Raw genomic sequence first — 18274 nt, 5'->3', positions numbered from 1 at the left:
AACATTCACACTAATGTGAAACTCTCATTAAGTACCAACTTTTCCCAGTAGTGATTGCTCTGTGAATGCAGAGCAGTGATATCATGCATATGTGGATGCTATTTCTATCACAAAAGCTGGAAATAAATGGCAGACCTTCTGAACGAAACCATCCAAACAATCAGTGGAATTTACAGAGTTGTTTCAAGTCATTCTAGAGAAAGAAATAGCCACAAATATTTTTAATACACACTTTGAAGATGGTACATCTTCCTGCAACAAATTTGATTTTAATTAGATTCATTTTAACATTTGTGTACAACAAGGAAAAGCTAATAAGGGGTTAACAGCTGTCTTGCCTCCAGAAATCCTTTTCTTAATCACACTTTAATTGCTTCTTGTTTATTTTCAGACTATTGGTCATAAGCAGGCAAGATGTACAATGTGTGCTTTCTATGCAATGCAGTGCACTAGTGAGTGATGAACAACAGCGACCAGTACTTGCCAATCAGCTCACTCTGGTTCCCTCTTCCTTCCCTTTCCATGGTCCACTTACCTCCCCTATTAGACTCCTCCTTGTTCAGCCATTTACCTCCTCCACCTATATCCTCCCAGCTTCCTACTTCATTCCACCCACCCACCTACCTTCCCCCACACCTGGTCTCGCCTGTCACGTGCTAGTTTGTATTCCTTCCCCTCCCCCTTTCATTCTTATTCTGGCTTCTGCTCCCTTCCTTTCCAGTCCTGATGAAGAAGGGTCTCGGTTCAAAGCACTGACTGTTTATTTCTCTCCATACATGCTGCCTGATCTGCTGAGTTCCTCCAGCAATTTGTGTGTGCTGCTGTGGATTTCCAGCTCCTGCAGAATTTCTTGTGTTTAAGAAGCGGTAATGATGCAGGCACACAACACAGACATTAGCTGTTGTCCAGCCAAAGACATGCTTAACTGAGCGTATCCCAGGGAAACAAGAAATACTTGGAATCCTAAGTTTGGGCATTCAACATGATGAGACTCAGTCCATTCAATCAACCTTTGAAGCAGAGCTGATCAGACAAGGTAAGATACAACATCTGAGCAAGTGATTCAGACAAGATGGAATGAGTCTGGGCATATTCTTGGACAATACTGAGGAAATGTACCAGTGCTCTAAGTTCAAAGTAAATTTATTATCAAAGTACATATACGTCACCATGTACAATGCTGAGATTCACTGTTTGCGGGCATACTCAATAAATCCATAATAGAATAACCACCATAATATGAAAGTCCGCACCATCTCAGGCATTGAACCAGTGTGCAAAGTACAACAAGCTCTGCCTTTCCCAAATCTTTCCCTTTACTTGTGTTAATTCTCTATTTTCCAAAAAAAAACAACAAACATTTAGACTAGGGGTGCTTACATTAGCAATATTACTGTGTTGATGAGAAGAGCAATATAAATCATTAGGAGAGTCATCTAAAGTCTGCTCGCATTGGGGTTATATATTCAATCCATTTATTCCAGATTTGATAAAATGTTTCTTTTTGAGTTCTCAGGGAGTAGGTCAACTTTTCCATTTTAAATATTTCCAAGATAATTTCGTACCAATCTTCTAATGTAGGTGGGATTGGATTTAGCCATTTTCTAGTGATTGATTTCTTACTTGCCGCTAAGAGGGCCTGCAGCAACTTTATATCTTCCTTCTGTTCAAGGAACAATACATGCCCCAAATAGAGCGTCTCAAAGTTCAGAGGTATCTGGGACCTAAGTACCTTAACTAATGTTCTATGAATACCTTCCCAAAATAGACAAAATAGACTTAAAAAAAAAGAAAAAATTAAGTAAATAAGTACATAGGGATTGGATAATTATGTCTGCGGGCAGGAACAAGCACGAACAAATTGGGATATAAACACCTACAATGGTTGGTATATAGGCTTGTATGCAACATTTTGGACCAGTGGAAATGGTCCAGAAGGGTTGTATGGAAACTATTATTACCATTTTTCTTAACAACTAATTTCATTACTTAGCCTAATAGGTTAGATTTACCACAGTACATAATTATCTATTTAAATGTTTATTTTCCTTTTATATCATCTCAATGTGTACTTAAGAATGTATAAATAATTGTAGTTTTATACATATAAAAAAATGGAAAAGGTTATATGTGTGAAAAAAGTACATGATAATTGTGAACTCCTTATCCAAATAAAAATAAAATTTAAAAAAAACAACAAGCTCTTCAAGTACAAAAAGAAAGAAATGATAATAACAAATAACTAAGCAATGAATAGTGTGAACTTGAGATAAAGAATCCTTGAAAGTGAGTCCATAGATTGTGGAAGCATTTCAGTGATGGGGCAAGTGAAGTTGAATGAAATTATCACTTTTGATTCAAGAGCCTGATGGTTGAGGGATAATAACTGTTCCTGAACCTGGCAGTGTGAGTCCTGAGGCTCCTGTACCTTCTTCCTGATGGCAGCAGCGGGAAGAGAGCGTGACCTGGGTGGTGGGGTTCTCTGATGACGGATGCTGCTTTCCAGCAACAACGCTCCATGCAGATGTGCTTAATGGTGGGGAGAGCGTCACCCATAATGGACTCGGCCACATCCACTACTTTTTGTAGGGTATTCTGCTCAAGGGCATTGGTGCTTCCATACCAGGCTGTCATGCAGGCCAGTCAACAGACTCTCCCCACACATCACTGGAAGTTTGTCAAAGTTTTAGATGTCATGTCTAAGGAATGTGCCTTCTTCATCGTTGCAGAGGTGGAGAGGCTCCAGGACAGGTTCTGCGAAATGATAACACTGAGGAATTTAAAGTTGCTGACCCTCTCCACCTCTGATCCTCTGATGAGGATCAGCTCACGGACCCCAGGTTTCCGTGCAATCAATAATCAGCTCCTCGGTCTTGCTGATGTTGAGTAAGAGATTGTTGTAGCACAATTCAGCCAGATTTTCAATCTCCCTCCTACATACACTACCTTTGATTTGGCCAACAACAATGGTGTCATCAGCTGTCACGTACCCTGTGACGGGGATAAAGAACCAGAAGAAATAGAAACCACTTTGGAGTCTCGTATTGCTAACAACTAATAATATTTATTAGTAACTATGCAATACAGTAATATCAAAGTAAATAAATCACACAGGTTAGCAATAATTATATATAAAAGTAAGTGTGGAATATATATGTATGAAAACCAAGCTTCTTTAAGTCTAGGGGTAAAGATACAGTCTTACGATGTTGAGTAAAGTTCAGTTCAGTTCAGTTCGTGGTATTTAGTTGAGTAGTGATGGAGAGAGAGAGAGAGAGAGAGAGAGAGAGAGTGAGTTGAGTCTTCAGGTGAGTTGATACTGTCGATCTTCTCGTCATCCTCCGAAATCCTTTACAAGTCACCGACTGTGACTTTAACCAGGGGGACCGGTCTTCTGTGGTGGAGCTATCACCCAGGCGAGGGTGGACACAGAGACAACTCCCCACCAGTCAACCCCTTCTTCACCAATGGAATAGCAATTTGGATCGATCCACCTGATCGATCCTCCAAAACCCACTTTTTCTGCGGGCACAACAACGCTCCTTCGGTGCCCAGATCATGTGTCCTGAGGTCTGTATCATCTGACCTCCTATTTATTTCCCCAGGCTGAGCATCACCTGTCATTCAAAGAGTCCCTCCCTCCTTTGTCTGTAAAGGAGTACAAGCAGGCAACAAGTCCTTGGAAGTAACATCAACAACCTGCCTTTGGTCACCATAGCAACCTTCCAGCTGCTCGGTGCTGTCTCCAACTCCAAACTCAGTAGAAACCCAAAGTTACTTCCAATGCCTTAAAGTGACAGTCCAACCGTTAATCTTCATCTCTCTCTGCTTTCCAAACAAACCATCAATGATAAATGTCTCTCTCCAAACAGTTAATAGGGGCACTCCTGGATCCCCTCACACAGCAAACTTGAATATGGCATTGGAGCTGTGCTTAGTCACACAGTCGTACGTGTAAAGTGAGTAGAGCAGGGGACTAATCATACAGCTTTGTGGTGCACCTGTGCTGATGGAGATTGTGGAGGAGATGCTGCCAATACGAACTGACTGGGGTCTGTCTGCCAGTGAAAAATCGAGGATACAATTGAAGAAGGAGATATCGAGGCCAAGGTCTTGAAGCTTATTGATTAGTTTAGAGGGGAAGATGGTATTGTACACCGAACTGTAATTGATAAAGAGCATCCTGATGTATGCTGTCCAGATGTTCCAGGGTTGTGTGAAGAGCCAATGAGATGGCATCTGCTGTGGACCTGTTGCGTTGGTAGGCAAATTGGAGCGGTCCAAGTCGTTTCTCAGATGGGAGTTGATACGTTTCATCACCGACCTCTTAAAACACTTCATCACTGTGGATGTAAGTGCTGCTGGACGACAGTCACTGAGGCAGAATACCATTGGTGTAATTGAAACCTATTTGAAGCAGTTGGATACCTCAGACTGCTGAAGTGAGAGGTTAAAGATCTCAGTGAACACTACATCCAGTTGATCAGCACAGGTTTTTAGTACTTGGCCAAGTACCACCTCTGGGCTGGATGCTTTTTGTAGGTTCAGCCTCCTGAAGGGTGCTCACATGTTGGCCTCAGAGACTGAAATCACAGCATCATCGGGGGCTGTGGGAGTTTGTGATGGTTCCTCCAAACTTTGACAGTCAAAGCAACCATAGAAGGCATTGAGCTCATCTGAAAGCGAAGCCCTGTTGTCGTCTATGTCCCTTGATTTTACTATATAAGAGGTGATAGTATTTGAGCCCTGCCACAACTGTCGAGCATCCTTTGTTGATTCAACTTTAGTCCGGAATTGCTATTTTACCCATAAGATGGCTTTCCGGAGATCGTACCTGGACCTCTTGTAACCTTCTTGGTCACCAGACTTGAATGCCTCTGATCTGGCCCTCAGCAGATTGTGGATCTCATGGTTCACCCATGGCTTCTGACCGGAGAAAACTCTGAATGATTCTGTTGGGACACACTCATCTATGACTTTTTTTAAATAAAAGTCTGTGACACTCAACTGTTCTCAGAGTTAATTAATCCCAGATACAACTAAACAACGTGATAAAAAATATTCACTTCTCACATCTAGAAATGAGTACATCTACAGAGTAAGAGAAAATATCTGCTGGCTTGGGATAAATGGGGAGATTGGGTACTGGGTACAGAAAAACTGCATCTACGAATCTCAAGAAACTGGCAAAAAGAAACCCTTTCATCAAATCCCAGGCACATCCAAGATTGATCAGGGCTTTTCACTACATGGAAAAATTATCTGATAACAGCTTACTATTTTTCAAACCCATTCAGCAATGTTCAGTTTTCCAAATGTGGGATTCCTGAAGCGCTGATCATTGATAAAAGGTGTAAGATACAAACTGCTGAAGGAACTCAGCAGGACAAATAATATTTCAAACCTAACATATATTCATTATCAAAGTAAGTCTATGTCACCATATACTACCTTGAGCTTCATTTCCTTGAAGGCATTTACAGGAAAGTAAAGAAATACTACAGAATTTATGAAAAACTATACGTAAATGCTGACAGACAACCAATGTGCAAAAAAGACAAATTGTGCAAATAAAAATAAATAAATAATGCTTATAACCTAAGATGTAAATATTCCTTGAAACTGAGCCTGTAGGTTGTAGGGTCAGTTCATTGTTGAGGTGACAGAAAGAGCCCGCTCGTTGAAGGGTAATAACTGTTCCTGAAGTTGGTGGTGTGGGATCTAAGGCTCCCCTACCTCCTGCCGGTGGTAGTAGTGAGAAGAGAGCAAGGCCTGGTTGATAGTGGTCCTTAGTAATGAATGCTGCTCTCTTGGAGAAGGGCTCCTTGTGAATGTGCTCGATGGTGGGGAGGTTTTTGCTTGCAATGGACTGGGCTGTATCTACCACTTCCTGCAGACTTTTCTGTTCCTGGACATTGGTGTTTCCAGACCAGGCTGTAGGGCAGCCAGTTAGGACCTATAGAAGTTTGTCAAATTTTTAATGAAGTATTTATGGAGGTGATGGGATAGTTGATGCTCTCGGATCAAGGCCCTGCATCAGAACTGAATGCATGAAGGGGAGATAGCTGGTATAAACAGGTGGGAGGGAAGGGTGCAGCAGGGCTGGCAGGGGAAAGAAGGAGCTAGTTGAGGAGGGATATGATGGGCAGATGGTGATGGGGTGGTGTGGAGCTGGCAGACCACAGCTGTTGGGTGATTAATAAAGATAGATAAGCAAAGAGGGAAGATAAAGGCCAAAAGGTCATGAGGGCAATGGGGGGGGGGGCGGGGGAGAGGTATGGGGGTGCGATATAGAGACAGAAGCCAGAAGGTGATGTAGAAACAAGAGGTTTCAGAGAAAGTATCTGATAAAGAGGGAAAGTGCTAAGTGAAACTTTTAGGAGAGAGGTCGAAATAGAGGGGCAAATGTAACAATTTTGGGGAGAGGTTAGGAGAACTGGAAGGCATAATATGTAGATGGGCAGGTGGAAAATGTGTGAGAGGGGAATGAAACTGGGTGGTGTGTGTAATAATATGAAGAAAGGAGCGCAGGGAGCGTTTACCTTCAGTGCCTATAAAAAGTATTCTTCCCCCCCCCCCGGAAGTTTTCATGTTTACATAATTGAATCACAGTGAAATTAATTTGGCTTTTTTTTGGCACTAATCAATAGAAAAAGACTCCTTTGTGTCAAAGTGAAAACAAATCTCTACAAAGTGATCTAAATTAATTACAAATATAAAACACAAAATAATTGATTGCATAAGTATTCACTCCCTTTAATATGACATGCCAAATTGTTGCTGGTGCAGCCAATTGGTGTCAGAAGTCACATAATTAGTTAAATGGAAATTGCCTGTGTGCAGTCAAAGTGTTTCAATCGATTGTAGTAAAAATACACTTGTATCTGGAAAGTCATACTGCTGGTGAATCAGCCTCCAACCTGGTGGTATGAACATCGATTTCTCAAACTCCCAGTAATGCTTTCACCCTCCCCCCACCCCTCTACTTCACCATTTCCCACCCCCTTTCCCTCTCTCAGGATATCTCCCTGGCCACCCATTGCCTCCCTCTGGTGCTCCGGCACCCCCCCCCCCACCTCCCTTTCTTCTTTCTTCCATGGCCTTCTGTCTCTTTCACCAATCAACTTCCCAGCTCTTTGCTTCATCCCTCCCCTTCCTATCGTCTGGCATTTCTCTCTCCCCTCCTCCCACCTGTCAAATCTACTCCTCAGATATTTTTCTCCAGTCCTGCCGAAGGGTTTCGGCCCCAAACGTCTGCTGCCTGGCCTGCTGAGTTCCTCTAGTATTTTGTGTGTGTTGCCAAGAAGACAAAAGAACACTCCAAGCAACTCCACAAAAAGGTTATTGAAAAAGCACAAGTTAGGAGATGGATACAAGAAAATTTTCAAGTCACTGCATATCCTTTGGAGTACAGTTAAGTTAATCATCAAGAAATGGAAAGAATATGGCACAGCTATAAATCTCCCTGAACCAGGCCATCCTCAAAAACTGAGTGATTGTGCAAGAAGGGGACTAATGAAGGAGGCCACCAAGAGACCTATGACAACCCTGGAGGAGTTACAAGCTTCAGTGGCTGAGATGGAGAGACTGTGCATACAACAACTATTGCCCAGGTGCTTCACCAGTCACAGCTTTATGGGAAAGTAGCAAAGAGGTAGCCACTGTTGGAAAGAAACTCATGTGAAATCTTGGCTAGAGTTTGCCAGAAGGCATGTGGGAGACTCTGAAGTCAGCTGGAAGAAGGTTCTATAGTCTGAAGAAACCAAAATTGAGCTTTTTGGCCATCAGACTAAATGCTATGTTTGGCATAAGCCAAACACCGCTCATCATCAAAAACACACCGTCTCTACTATGAAGAACACTGGTGCATGCATCAAGCTGTGGGGATACTTCACTACAGCAGGCCCTGGTAGGCTTGTGAAGGTGGAGGCTAAAATGAATGCAGCAAAATACAGAGAAATCCTGGAGGAAAACCTGATGCAGTCTGCAAGAGAACTGTGACTTAGGAGAAGATTTGTTTTCCAGCACAACAATGGCCCCAAGCATAAAGCCAAAGCTACACAGGAATGGCTTAAAAACAACAAAATTAACGTCCTGGAGTGGCTAAGTCAGAGTCCAGACCTCAATCAATTGAGAATTTGTGGCTGGACTTGAAAAAGCCTATACACTCATGATCCCAGTGTAATCTAACAGAGATTGAGCAGTTTTGTAAAGAAGAATGGGGAAAAATTGCAGTGTCCAGACGTGCAAAGCTAAGAGAGATCTATCCATACAGACTCAAGGCTGTAATTACTGCCATACGTGCATCTACAAAGTACTGACGTGAAGTAATTATGGAATCAATTATTTTGTGTTTAATAATTGTGATAAATTTAGATCAATTTGTAGAAATTTGTTTTCACTTTGGCAGAAAAGAGTCTTTCTCTGTTTTTGTGTGTGTGTGTGTGTGTGTATACGCCCTTAACTCCTGGTGGAGTTACCGGGCACTGTCATGACAAGCTTTTGGTATTCTCATCGTACGGCGTGTCTTGGGCATCCGAAACCTGGCGGAGCCTATCCCTCTCCAGGTTTTCTTTTTACGAGGTCGAGTTGTTAGCTCAACACTCAACCCAGGCACGGATGGACAGCGTGCAATGGGAGCCGGCCATATTCGAACTCGGGACTTCTCGCCCCAAAGTCCAGTGCTGATGCCACTACACCACCACTGTTGATCAGTGTCAAAAAAGGCAAATTTATCCACTGTGATACAATGTTGTAAAACATGAAAACTTCCAAGGGGGTTGAATACTTTCTATAGGCATTGTATATTTGGAAAATTCAGTGTTTATACCATTGGGTTGTAGATTACCCAGGTGGAATGTGAAATCCTGTTCTTTTAGTTTACATTTTGTCTCACCCTGCCACTGGTGAAGGCTGAGGACCAACAGGTTGGTGTGGGAATGGGCAGGGAGTAGAAATGGTATATAATATAGAGATCTGGATAGGCATTGGCCCCACTTCACAAAGGACTGGCTGTTTTATCATCATCACCTCAGTTCCTCTATGGAAAATCAGAAAATACTGTGAAGATGGCCACAAAGCTACTGAGAAGGCTGATAAATCAGGCCTCTATTTGAGCGTAATAGCCTTCCACAATCTTTCCAACCTCACTGCCTTTTGGGCAGACGTAGAAGTACAAAAAAATGCAGAAAGATGACCGGAGGTGAGCAAAAGAAGACGGGTAGACTTCTACAATGCAGGTGCCAAAGAACTACCAATGCTCAGAATTGGCAACACAGTGAAAGTGAAACTCACAGCAGACCAATATCAGGTATGTCAGAAGGTGGTGGAAGTTCATCTCAGACCACCTTCCAGAAACTTGTGATATCCCATATTAGAACAGACTTCATCTCAGAAAGGCCAACATGGAAATGTATTTGACTGCACTAGATATGGAAATAGCAGAGAACACATCACTAGTACAATAGGATTAGTACACACAGGATGATCACAAGAGAACTGTAACCTTTTCGGACCAGATCAGGAGGAGCTGTCTGTCAACCCAAGTACCTAAAGTGCATATTGCCAATCTAAAGCATATAGAAGTGAGACAATTATCTGGCCTTTTTTTTGTTTTATGTATTATATTGGCTTATGTGTCCCCTGTATTTTTTTTTTCTCCTTTTAAGCATTGTATCTTGTAAAAACTGCTTCTGGTGTTGCAGCATAGTTGAGGGACAGAAAGTCCCAGAAAGCAACTTCTGGGTTAAAAAAAATAACTATAGTAATCCGTTGACTGTAAGCTCTTACAGAATAAAGAATCTTTATTGATAATTGAAATTGCTCTTTCCATTTCTGAGATAGTGGAAGAGTACAAAGTGTACTCAGATGCAGTATGTGTGGCTGTAATAATATAGATCACCATACATTTTTACAAAAATATCTTTAATGATCATGGTGTAAACTCAACAACTAAAATACAATGATGGCAATAAATGATATGTTAGATAAGTTTTCACTTATTATACAACATAGTCTTTAATGAATATAATGTAAATCAAGTTACATAGTGTTCATGCCATATACAACCAAGACAGCAATTCATGTGATAATTTAGACATAATTCTAAAGCATCTATGTGATATCCAACATTCTCCTTGATTTGTATACAAAGTTTTTAAATTCTGCTGGTATTTCATGGGAGGTTTCCCTTAAAGAGACTTCTATATTCTACTTGGAGATTACTATTTTAAAGATTTCTTAACAACAATTTATCCTCCACCATGACTACCTTGGAAGTAGCAATACAATCGCAGCAGACTCCAGGAAATTCTTCCTGCAAAACGTTAGTTTCAGCCACACCCTCATCTTGATCTAAACCCAGTGGAGAAACCAGTATCTTAATGCTCATCAAAATGTTGTCCCAAGAAAACAAGTGTATATTTTACAAAAGCAAACTAGAAACAGGACCAGTGACAAGTTACATTTGAAATCAACTCAAAGCAGAACAAGGGTCACGTTATTCTCACCAATGTCCTAAACTATTGCTTTACATTCATCCAGCAACTTGGAGGCAAGTTCATAACCCTGCCAACTTCACTCATGGAGACAGCACTTTCTGGGGACACAATTTACCTTTCTTTGCACATGTGACTCTCAGCCTTCATGTCCCCATCAACAATGCCATGCAGTCCCCTCAAATCAGACTTGAATGTGGAAGTAGTGTCTGTGACTCCATTAGCAAGATCTTTTATCATAATCAAACATCTCTCTGAGTTCCCTGAAAGTTTCCAAACTGAAACTATTACCACTACTCTAATCCTCATCATCTGTCACCAATGCAGCCTTCTATATCTCACGCAATCAGTGGGATTTTATTCTGAAAGGAAATGCTTTCATCAAAATTGCTTCCCTTAAATTTTTAAAATATTGCTCTCCCTTCATCAGTCTATACCGCCTAAATTACCTATCAAATATGTTTTTTTTACTGTTCCCATTTTCGAAGTTCAGCATTTCTATCTATAGGCTTCCAATTTATAGACACTATAAACTGCAGCCTTTATATATGGTGTAATAACAACGTTTTTTGAAAATAAGGTCAATGATGAGGCTAACATTTATTGTTAATCTGTAAAAAAAAGGTTGTTCTCCTCCACTCCCCCCCCCACCCCCCGCTGTCCCAGGCCAGTCCTCTGCTGAAGCAACTCCCACAAATTTAGATCAAGTGACAATGAAGGAGTGAAAAGATACGTACAAGTCAGAATTGATTGTGCCTTAAAGGGGAACGTTCAGGAGGTGGTGTTTCTGAACACCTACTGACCTGGTCATTCTTGGTGGGGTTTGGGAGATGCACTCAGGCTGGCCTAGAAAGTGATTTCCAGTGTATTCTGCAGATTGCAGGCACCACAGCCGTAGTGGAGAGAATTTAGGGCATTAAGTGGCTGTCTTTGTATGAGGTGGTGTTAAGCTTCTTGCGTGTCATTGGGGCTGCACTCAGGCAGGCAAGCGGAGAATGTCCCATCACGCTCTTGACTTGTGCCATGTAGATAGTGAGAAGGTTTTCGGCTTTAGGCTGTAAGCAGATAATCATTCGTCATTGGATACCCAGTCTGTGATATGCGTATTTAGCTACTGTATTTTCAGGCTGTCCCTGGGTAACAAACTAGTTCCACTTTTACAGACATCTATAAGTTGGAAAACAAGCAAAAATCTCTCTGTATGGTAATCATAGCTTCAAAGTATTGTAATGAACGGCACCGAAAGCACATAGGACATATAACAATGAACTCTTATAATTAAAAAGAGAGGAAACTGCTATCCATAGAACTTAAGTAAGCATGTTGGACTTTTGATTTTAATAATGTTATGAGAGCTTGATATTATGTTGAGGTGTCCATAAATTGGGCATTCATCACCCAGAGATAGCTTGTTGTCTGTGGCTGCCTAGATAAATTGGTTGTCTGTGGTGATTCCACCAGGATATTGATGTGGAGGGCATGTTTGCAGCAGTGCCATTGAGTGTCAAGGACAAGTTAGATTTTAGTTGGAGATGGTCGTTTTGCTGTTGAGAAAGTGTTTTCTGTCACATATTAATAATGCCCATATGTTGAGTGTGCTGCGTGCAGGTGTAGGGTTCTTCATTTATCCAGGAGTTGCAGATGTATTTGAACCCTCTGAATTCATCAGTGTTTATTCATCACATTCACTTATCAACAGCAGTAAACTCAGTATGGCACTAATGTCATTCATGACTTGGTCAATAGTGGGAATACTAGCCCACTTTTGATGATGGATGGATCCCCATCTAGAGTACATTCTGTGGCTTTCCAACGCAGAGCAAAACAGATTCAATGAAGTCATTGTTCAGGACTACCTGCCCAGTACTCCCTCATACTCATGTATCACCGCACCACCCCTTCCGGTGGGTCTGCCCCTGCCACTGGGACTCCCCTGATTACTTTGGAGAAGTCTGACAGGTTGTCTCTAGGATATGCTTGCTCCTCTGAATGTGACGATTGCACTTCCAACCCTTTCCCAATAAGTACATTCCACAGGAGCATGTTTTAATATTTTGCCAGCTAATCTGAACTCTTGATAATTTTCTCAAATGAGACAAAAATGTGTTTCTAATTCCTCTTCACTGAATTTAGGTATTAGACCAAATTTCTTTGCCAAAGCAAAACCATTGGAGTTTTCTCTGTGTCAGTGCCACTTTTAATCATCATCTCAGGATCATTTAACTTGAACAGATTGTTGATTGCAAGTTTCCTCATTTCTTTTTCTTCTCTTTCTAGTCTCATTCCCTCCATCTTCAGTTTTGCTATCCGAACACCAACAGAAACCTTTGTTTCTTTCCTAAGTGTCACCTGACTAACCAAAGTTTGGATAACCTTCCCATTTGTAGTTCTGAGGGTCGCACTGATCCTTACCTAGAGTGCTAAATTAATCAAGTAAGCTTTTCATCTTGTGCAATTTACTGAGGCATGGTTTTTCTTATGACAGTAATCATGTTGATAGTGGCAATGGGAATAAGCTTATCTTCTGTGTTCAAGTTCTGAAAAGCTCCAGTGAATTTACTTTATTATTTCTAAATATCAAAGCTTAATTTGTCTCCCAATTGAGCATTTACAATCACCATGCTTCAGGTAAAGTTGCACTTAAAATTATACAATGTCGCATTTAGTGAATAAAATGTGAAAGGTTAAGTTTTTCACAACTTAACTGATAACTGAGGAGGAATTGTGAGATTATGAGTTTGTAAATGCTGCTGTTATCCCATGCGAGGTTGCATCAAAGCAACACTCTACTTATAGATGATGTGCTCCAATTGACTGCCATTTCACCATCAACTCCCATAACAGTGTCTTCTCCATTAAATATAAATGATATTGGTTTCCATCCTTAACAGTGGGCTGAAGGTACAAAATGGTCTTTCCCACCAAGTCCTAGGCATTAAATTTTAATTTGTATGGCCTATTAAACTTTGTTATCATTAGTCACACATTTTCTAAGCATCATTTATAATATCATCAAAAATAAGATGTTGCTCCTCCATTATGTGGACTTGAATGTATTCATTCCTCTGTCCAATCAGTTCCTCCATTGTGTTGCCAACAATTGTGCTAAATTAATACTGAGCTGTTGAGAGGGCAAACAGTGCATTTGCAAGATCCAGATATGAGTATCTGAAATCCAGCTGAAGGTTTAAATAAGGTTGATACCTTGTAATGTATGTACTTATATTATTGTAGAACTTACACTGCAGTTTGTTGTTGGTGCAGATTGGAGGTGGGTCTTGTTCTGCCTCATTCTTCTTGGTATATGACCTTGAGGTATCAGCTTTATTAAAACCTTCAGCTGGATCACCTTCTGTGTTATAACCAGAAACCTCTTCAATGGTTCAATTTAATATCAGAGAATGTACACAGTATAACACCTGAAATTCTTACTCCCCGCAGACATCCTCAAAACAAAAGAAATCCCCAAAGAATGAACTAGAAGCCCAAAGTCCCCCCCCCACACCCCCACGCAGCAGCAAAGTATCAACCCTTCCTTCTCCCCCTCCCCCTCTACATGTTCGAGCAGGAAGCAGTAGCACACACCACCCACAAAGCAAGGAATAGAAAAGCCCCCAAAATCCCATGATCTGCAGTCCAACAAAAACTACAATCCATAATGCAGCACTTTGACATGTCACAGACTTACTCTCACTAACAAGAGACATAGCGGGTGTCACCATTTCCACAGCGAGAGAGAGACAACAGATCGCTATTTCAGCGTTACAACCTGAAGTGACACTTATTCAAGCTGACGACCCAACTCAAGAACCAGCAAATTCTCCCCCCACCGAGAGAGCGATCGCTTGAGCCCAGAGGCCTTCGACAGCCGCAATCACTGCCCTGGTATTCTGGTCTCTGCTACGTTCTGGTTGGCGACAATAGTGAGGAATCTATTTGTCCGCAAGGGCCGTACACCAAGGCCACAAGGTGCACATCTTCCAGGGCGCTCCCGGAGATATTGAGAACGCTAGGCTGCTCGGTCAGCTCTGGAAGTGGAACCACAGCCACGTAGAACCGCAGTTTGAGTGCAGCCGTAGATCACGGACTCCAACAGGACCCCAGCCTCCTTGAAAAGGGAAAAAGAGACATTAGAGAGAGGAATTTAAGCTGTTTCACAGATGAGCTTGAAGAAGCTGATCCCTGGTGACACCTTAACTCCTCCCTGCATAAGTGTTTGATTCACAGTTTCATTGGAACCACTTCCTGAGAGGGCATTTATAATTCCCCCGTCTCTATTAGTCCTCTCTGATGTTGCTTACTTACGTTGGTGTTGCATTTTGTTGATACCTTCACATCTGGAAAATCCAGTCATGCTTTTCCTATGACAATTAATGAGATGGGGCATCTACTAGCACCATATACTTTCTGCTTTGTATTTTAACGTGGAATCATAATTGCAACGCCTCATGTGATACTTGCAGTCTTTCTGTTGCTCCGTGTAGGTTCCTGTTTAGGTGCTTTAGATGTAGATGATGTTAGCTTGCTATCTTGTACCTCTGTCATCCCCAGGCTTCTACCAATGAAATGACTCTGCTTCTTTCTGTTATGAAATTCACTCATTTCACAGGATTGTGACCATTGGTATTTACTACATACTTTCCTTTGCCACATCTCCTGTTAAGTGAGGATTAGAAGAATTTACATATCGCCTCAGAAAGTTCTGCATTTCTTTTTATGTCCATCGTTCAGCAAGCAGCCATTCTTTCTGAGTCTGGTTTCTTCTTCATTGAGAGGTTGCTCCTGAGATATGGACTCGATATTTCCAGGTCTCATTGTGGGGCAGGTTGGGAGAGGACATTAAATGTAAGGCACCTGTTGTGTGTTTCAGTAAGTGAATTGATCATGACTCTGAGCTCAGTTTCCCAATGAGCATGTTAATCAGCATCTCCTGCATCACACAGCTCAGTTACTTTGGTTGGGGGTAGTCTTGGTTAGAAACATAGAAAACCTACAGCACAATACAGGCCCTTTGGCCCACAAAGCCATGCTGAACATGTCCTTACCTTAGAAATTACCTAGGGTTACCCATAGCCCTCTATTTTTCTAAGCTCCATGTACTTATCTAGGAGTCTCTTAAAAGACCCTATTATATCCACCTCCACCACCGTCACCGGCAGCCCATTCCACGCACTCACCACTCTCTGTGTAAAAAAAACTTATCCCTGACATCTCCTCTGTACCTACTTCCAAGCACCTTAAAACTGTGTCCTCTCATGCTAGCCATTTCGGCCCTGGGAAAAAGCCTCTGACTATCCACATGATCATTGCCTCTTATCATCTTGTACACCTCTATCAGGTCACCTCTCATCCCCCATCGCTCCAAGGAAAAAAGGCCGACTTCACTCAACCTACTCTCATAAGGCATGCTCCCCAATCCAGGTAACATCCTTGTAAATCTTCTCTGCACCCTTTCTATGGTTTCCACATCCTTCCTGTAGTGAGGCAACCAGAACTGAGCACTGTACTCCAGGTGGGGTCTGACCAGGGTCCTATATAGCTGCAACATTACCTCCCGGCTCCTAAACTTAGTCCCACAATTGATGAAGGCCAATGCACTGCATGCTTTGTTAACCACAGAGTCAACCTGCGCAGCAGCTTTGAGTGTCCTATGGACTCAGACCCCAAGATCCCTCTGATCCTCCACACTGCCAAGAGTCTTACCATTAATACTATATTTTGCCATCATATTTGACCTACCAAAATGAACCACTTCACACTTATGTGGGTTGACCTCCATCTGCTACTTCTCAGCCCAGTTTTGCATCCTATCAATGTCCCGCTGTAACCTCTGACAGCCCTCCACACTGTCCACAACACCCCCAACCTTTGTGTCATCAGCAAATTTACTAACCCATCCCTCCACTTCCTCATCCAGGTCATTTATAAAAATCCTGAAGAGAAGGGGTCCCAGAACAGATCCCTGAGGCACACCACTGGTCACCCCAACCTCCATGTAGAATATGACCCGTCTACAACCACTCTTTGCCTTCTGTGGGCAAGTCAGTTCTGGATCCACAAAGCAATGTCCCCTTGGATCCCATGCCTCCTTATTTTCTCAATAAGCCTTGCATGTGGTACCTTGTCAAATGCCTCGCAGAAATCCATATACACTACATCTACTACTTCTACCTTCATCAGTGTGTTTAGTCACATCCTCAAAAAATTCAAACAGGCTTGTAAGGCACGACTTGCCTTTGACAAAGCCATGCTGACTATTCCTAATCATATTATGCCTCTCCAAATGCTCATAAATCCTGCCTCTCAGGATCTTCTCCATCAACTTACCAACCACTGAAGGAAGACTCACTGGTCTATAATTTCCTGTGCTATCTCTACTCCCTTTCTTGAATAAGGGAACAACATCCACAACCTTCCAATCCTCTGGAACTTCTCCCGTCCTCACTGATGATGCAAAGATCATTGCTAGAGGCTCAGCAATCTCCTCCCTCACCTCCTACAGTAGCCTGGGGTATATCTCGTCCGGTCCCGGTGACTTATCCAACTTGATGCTTTCCAAATGGTCCAACACATCTTCTTTCTTAATATCTACATGCTCAAGTCTTTCAGGCCACTCTAAGTCATCCCTACAATTGCCAAGATCCTTTTCCGTAGTGAATACTGAAGCAAAGTATTCATTAAGTACCTCTGCTATCTCCTCTATTTCCATACACACTTTTCCACTGCCACACTTGATTGGTCCTATTCTCTCACGTCTTATCCTCTTGCTCTTCACATACTTGTAGAATGCCTTGGGGTTTTCCTTAATCCTGTCCGCCAAGGCCTTCTCATGGCCCCTTCTGGCTCTCCTAATTTCATTCTTAAACTCCTTCCTGCTAGCCTTATAATCTTCTAGATCTCTATCATTACCTAGTTTTTTGAACCTCTCGTAAGCTCTTCTTTTCTACTTGACTAGATTTACAATGACCTTTGTACACCACAGTTCCTGTACTTTACCATCCTTTCCCTGTCTCATTCGAACGTACCTATGCAGAACATCATGCAAATATCCCCTGAACATTTGCCACATTTCTTCTGTACATTTCCCTGAGAACATCCGTTCCCAATTTATGCTTCCAATTTCCTGCCTGATAGCCTCATATTTCCCCTTACTCCAATTAAAATCTTTCCTAACTTGTCTGTTCCTATCCCTCTCCAATGTTATGGTAAAGGAGATAGAATTGTGATCACTATCTCCAAAATGCTCTCCCACTGAGAGATCTGACACCTGACCAGGTTCATTTCCCAATACCAAATCAAGTACAGCCTCTCCTCTTGTAGGCTTTTCTACATATTGTGTCAAGAATCCTTCCTGAACACACCTAACAAACTCCCCCCCCCCCATCTAAACCCCTCGCTCTAGGGAGATGCCAATTAATATTTGGGAAACTAAAACCCTGTTATTATTACAACATTCCAGAATCCGTCTCCCTATCTGCTCCTCAATGGTTCTGGAATGGGGGCTGGAAGCTTGTTGATGGTATGGTGCATCAGTGTGTCAAGAAAAATGGAGATAGTGATTGGAACAATAATGCATATTTTGTGTGACACTAGTCCGCATTGGGATTAGATTTGATATAGCCCATTGTTTAAGATCACAACTTCATGTAGCAAATGTAAAGTGGAACCAAATCTCTGTGGACAATCAAATTTGAGAATGATGTTCCACAGTCTCTCTTGAATGGCATAGTCAACAACAGTAAATTATCAAGTCAACGTCAATCACAAACATTTTCCCA

This window comes from Mobula hypostoma, chromosome 6 (assembly GCF_963921235.1).
Source record: "Mobula hypostoma chromosome 6, sMobHyp1.1, whole genome shotgun sequence".
NCBI classification, from domain to species: domain Eukaryota; kingdom Metazoa; phylum Chordata; class Chondrichthyes; order Myliobatiformes; family Myliobatidae; genus Mobula; species Mobula hypostoma.
Note: the sequence above shows the minus strand (reverse complement) of the source record.